At 37.8% G+C, this 5,707-nt stretch overlaps 1 pseudogene; it reads right to left on the minus strand.

Annotated features, from left to right (window-relative positions):
• Positions 1-4,221: 4,221 nt before the first annotated feature.
• LOC101433666 (chloride intracellular channel protein 4 pseudogene) lies at positions 4,222-5,076 on the minus strand (annotated as a pseudogene).
• Positions 5,077-5,707: the final 631 nt, after the last annotated feature.

A 5,707-nucleotide genomic window follows, 5' to 3' on the forward strand; every position in this document is an offset into this window, starting at 1 on the left:
CAGACAGATTTTTACTTAAGTGATTATTCATCTCCTGTTTGGTTCTGATATTTCTCACTATTCTTAGTGAGGGAATCCCTTTTTCTTTCTTGTCTCTTCTACTTTATATCTCAGTTTCATCAGCAGATTCCAGTCCATAAAGTTTTGCAATGTACATAGTTTTTGCATAAAGTTAAAGAAATATTTTTTTCTGATGTCCATGCCATTTTACTGCTACTTAGTAAAACGGCTCCAAATTTAGTCTCCAAGAAGTGGCCAATTTACCAAATAAATTTCAGCATGAAAACCCAAACGCACACCCGGAGGCTTACCACAGAGAAACTTTTTCCAGCCACATAGGAATTGACACCTCATGTCTGCTGCCACATTCTTTGCACCTTTGCTGAGGTTCTAACACCTAGGGGCTTAAGCCCCTAAAATACACTGACGTATTTGATGAGAAGATAGTAATGGCTGAAATTAAGAAATTTGAAGCAATATTTCTTACTGGGTAGATGTAGAAACAATATCAGCTGATTTCCATTATGTCAGTCAAACACTCCATGAAATCATCATGAAAACTTTTATGTCCTAAATCTCCCAAGATTTTAAGCTATGATCTTTCCACGAAGATACAAGGGGATAAAAACATATTGTAGAATCATCCTTCTTCTTAGCTTCTATGCATGTGCCAAACTCAATTTCATTTGACTGACTTCCCTGATAACGAGGAGAATAAATACCCAAAGTGAAAGTACTTCACAATTGAGTTGCAGGATGTGTTCTTCAACAGTATATTCTGAGGAATGTAGCTCTTTCCTCTATTAACCCCTCATCTGGTATCACTTTTCCACCATTTAGGAAAGAACAGGCACCCTATCTCTCTCTCTCTCTCTTTTTTTTTTTAACCTACTGGGGCCAGGAATTGAACCCAGGACCTCGTGTGTGGGAAGCCAGTGCTTTACCACTGAGCCGTTTCAGCTCCCCTAATCTGGTTTTTCTATTTGTTTGCTTGTTGTTTGCTTTTTGACTTTAGAAGGCACCAGAAACTGAACCCACGACCTCTCACGTGGGAAGTGAAGCAGGTGCTCAACCACTTAAGCCACATCTTTTTTATGTTTTAAATTATCCAGAGGAGCAGAAGTACTTCAGTGGTTTGAGCTCTTGCTTCCCATAGATGAGGTATCAAGTTCAATCCCTGATACATCCTAAATAAATAAATAAACAAATAAATAAAATAAATGAGTTATTCGGCAAGGTTCAACATCACCTGAGTGCTAAGTTGCCACTATTTAAAAAGGAGATGAAAAGTGATCATTCTTGCCTCTGTCCTGGTAGAGATGTAACACTTTTACCCACAGAAGCAACTGAAATGTGATACCTCAATTGATAATCTGTGTGAAGGGCCTGATAGTGCTCTTTCCTGGAACCAGACAAATCATTGGCCAATATCTAATTACAAAAAGATGTGTGCCAAAACTTGTGATCAGCAATAAGTTCTAAGAAAGGAAAGAGAAAAGAATCTTCCTGAACTAAATGGATATAATATGGACCTTTTCTTTATCATTTTTGTATATCAACCTAATTAATGATATGTAAAAAATGGAGTAGGCTTATAAAAGTCTGGCTGCTTCAATAAAGATAGGCTTACTAAATGTGGGCATAAAAAGGAAGGAAAACATTGGCATTGTAAAGTAATATACTTACAATTTTCAAAAACAACTTATGAGAAATAGCATATCTTAAACAATAAATTGGTAAAAATTATAAAATATTACCAAAAATGTATTATAGCCACAACCAACATCCTTGGAATAGTATTTAAAACACTCATTTAAAAATACAAATTAAAAAATAAATAGCAAATTCTCATTTTATTTTCACCAAGTTCATCCTCCTATGCTAGAGCACAAATAATTCCTGGTTTAGGACTTCAATTTTAAAAAAAAAACAAAAAACAAAAATCATGCAGAATGCTATTTCTCAACATGGCTGTAGAAAAACTTAACTCATGGGCATGCACTGATTGAGATTAGGCAAAAATAAAGTGAATGCACACTCACTTTAGTTCAAAAAGGAATGAACAGTCCTCTACCCAAAGTCTAACATTAAATGGGAATGGAAGGGAAAGTTGACAATCTGTGTGCTTTATCTTCCTTTTAATATATATTGGATAATGCATTCTTTACAAAAATTATCTACAGTAAATGTACTTTAGTAACAAAATTTTACTTAATATTTTGAAAAATCCACCCCACATTCCTTAAGTTAATTTCTGCACATGTTAATTTTGACCTTACTAATCATTATACTGCCACAGCTAAATCAACTAAATATTAGTTCACATAATGTTGCTAAAAAGATCTAAAAACAACAAAGGTCTATGGTGGCAGTTTGCTATTATATGAATTCCCAAAATAAATATAGATAATATTTGTAAACTGGTTAGTTCCTCTGGTGTGATAACCCTGTGATTGAATTAGCTTCAGCTAAGATGTCTGATTAATCTATGTTAAGATTAGGGCTCTGTCTCAATTAGAGTTGCAGTGGACATTACCATCCCAGAATCTACAGGACTGGGGAATGAACTATGGACTAGAGTAGACTTACTGGTATTCTACTAGACTTACTGTGATTCCAGCAATGAAAGAAATTTTGTCATTGATGTGGAGACAGTGGCCACTGGAGGTTCTCAGGGCAGGGAGAGGGGAAAACAGGCGTAATATGGGGGTATTTTCAGGACTTGGGAATTGTCCTAAATGATATTGCAATGACAGATAAAAGCCTTTATATATCTTGACATAATCTTGACATAATCTACAGACCTATGGGAATATGTAGGACATATGGGAATATGTAGGACATATGGGAATACCCTGTTTTTTAAATTAACATTTATGTAACCTAAGTATCTTTTTTAAAAAATCCAATCACATCATTAGAGTGTGACTCAGTGTGGAGTCCCAACCCCCTTGGGGATAAAACACATGCTCACACAGAAGTAAATACACAAAGGAGGAGAAGATAGAAGCAGATATGCAGAAAGAAAGAGTGCGCCATAGACATGGCCCAGGGAAGAGAGATGAGCCTGATAGTCTATAGCTGACCTTGTGGAGAGAACAGAGCAGCTGAGCCTAGAAAGAAATGGGCGAAAGATGAAACTTATGCCAGCCTAAAGCTGAGATGGGAAGAAGCTGTGTCCACGGAGCCCTAAGAGGAAAGAGGAAGGCTGAACCCTCGCATACATCCCGCCATATTGCTTCAAAATGTGGCAACAGAGTTTGGTGAGGAAGTATCTTTGAGTTGGACTCTTTAGGGCCTTGTAACTGTAAGCTTCCACCCCAAATAAATACCCTTTATAAAAGTCAACAGAGTTCTGGTACTTTGCATCAGTACCCTTTTTGGCTGACTAACACATCTATGTTTTCCTAAAAAAAGAGCTTTTAAAATTAAAACAAAATGGAAGAAAGCAATAATGTTCCAAATGAATAGCACTGGGAAAATTACATATAAAAAATAACTGATATAAATAGATTATCAGGTATCCATTGGTTTCTCTCATGAAGATAACAAGGTTGAGGATGATCTTGAGAATACCATTCTCTTCAACTAAACTTTTATCTTCTACATAATATCAGATGTTACAATTAGTATAAAGGATAATTGCTTTCAGACAAAAATAAAAATCCATCTACCAAGCAAAGGAGAAGGTTCTCTTCTCTGGTAGCAATATCATTTAGTACAAAGCCAAGATAGACTAAATTGAAACAGAATATTTCTGATACAGTAGCAATCCTTTCTTATACTTTTGCTAAAATTATAAAATTCCAAAAATTCATAAATATTCCTTATACCATGAACCAGTTTGTGGCAGACTGATGAGTCATAGCTACCATTTTAGCAGCTGAACATTGTACCTCAAAAGTTATGCCATCTATACAGTGTATGGTGAGGGCTCCAGAGAGATGGCAAGCTACCTCTGATCAGAAAATGTTGTGATGGAATGGCTCCAAATTAGAGCAGAGAGGGTATGGGTGGGGGAAGTAGGCAGGGTAAGAGAATTTAAAAATAATACTGCTTAGGAGTGTATATTTTAAGATAGCTACTATACCTTGTCTCTCCTTTATCCTAATCTTGAATAACTGCAAGTTCATGCAAAATAGAATTTCTACTTTATAGAAGAGGAGCAGTCTTTTAGGAAAAAGCATATTCTGTTAGGGGAAGAAGGGAGATACATCTTTCCTAAGTGCCGATTTCTTTAGTGCGTCTTTTGGCTCTATCGCTATATGCTATTTCAGCCTCCTTACCCCTGGGACAGGCATTGGTGAACTCACCCCCACTGTAAGCATTAGTTAAGTATCTGCAGATACTGGTCATTCCTTTTGGGATATCAAAGTCGCGATACTTTTTGACGATCCCCTTGACAATGTACCATTTGGGCAGCAGGTTACAATTAGCTAATGTCATTTCATTGCCATTCAGAAATTCATGGGTAGAAAATGTAATGTCCTCCATACCGTTCTCATCATTTTCATCGGGGAGAGGAGAATTCAGATATTCGCCCAGTTTCTGAAGTGTTTTCAAGAGTCCCCTTGCCAGTGCTTCAATAGCCTCTCACACTGAATTCTTTACATACGCGGAGGATTTGGCAAAGATATCCATTCCAGCAGATTTGATTCCGGTGGGGTGGGGGGTTGGAGAAAGTTGTCAGTACTTGGGAGGGCCTAAGACTTCTTCAAGAAATTCCTCACTTCATTGTGGAAAGTTATAAATGGTGGGTGGGTCGCGGGAGCCAAGTTCTGCAGGTCTGCAGGTTTTCCTTTTCAGGTCGAAAGGCATGACAGTAAATAGAACTCCTTTAAGCCAAAGAATCGTGAAGAGGCTCTGGGAACTTTTACCATCACCACCAGGTTTGACAAAGAGCTCGATGATGGGCTCTTTGTCCTCCTCCTTCGGCCGGTTCAAGGGCACCGACGACGCCTTGGCCCGCTCGGCTGGGCTCAGCGCGCATAGCCAGCTGCTGCTCCCGGGCTCCTCTGGCCGCCGGCTCGCGCCCCGCTGCGTTTGCCAAGGGTTCCAGCGACCAGCACGGCCCATGCCCCGGGCGTGACCCACTCTGGTTAATTTACCACCTCTCCTTACCCAAAACAGTAGGAGAAGTACAACGTTTTATTCAAAATAAATGTTACCAGGGATATCAACATTTATATGATCACTTCTTTTTTTATGCAGACGTCTCACTTTGTAAATTAGATATTAGGCAGTGTCGAGTGTTGAGAAACATCTAATAATGTTCTATTTGTTTCTGTGGAATCTGAATAAACTATTCTTTTTTGCACCGGATGTTAAAACTGCTGTTTATTTCTTTAGGTGGGATACAGTTCTCTTGGCACTTTTAACTGCATAGATGCAAAAAGGAGATACTTTCTTTAATAAGGTCTCTTGTCAATAACCCTGAGTTAATTTGTAACACTCAGTTAAAAAAAATAACAACTGTCAAGGGACACCATACTTGTTAAAAACAAAATGATCTACAAAACCCACAGTTATAACTGCAAAGGTTTTTACTAACATATCAGATATCAAATCCAAACAGTGTGTTGAATAGGAACTGAAAATAAGCGTCTTTTCCATCGGTCAGTATTTCCTCATTAGGATTAAGCTACAAGATTGTCATCTAAGCCCCCTAGTAATAACCAGCTAATTTGTTCAAAAGTCCATTTGATGT

The sequence above is a fragment of the Dasypus novemcinctus genome, chromosome 20, assembly GCF_030445035.2.
Source record: "Dasypus novemcinctus isolate mDasNov1 chromosome 20, mDasNov1.1.hap2, whole genome shotgun sequence".
Taxonomy (NCBI): Eukaryota; Metazoa; Chordata; class Mammalia; order Cingulata; family Dasypodidae; genus Dasypus; species Dasypus novemcinctus.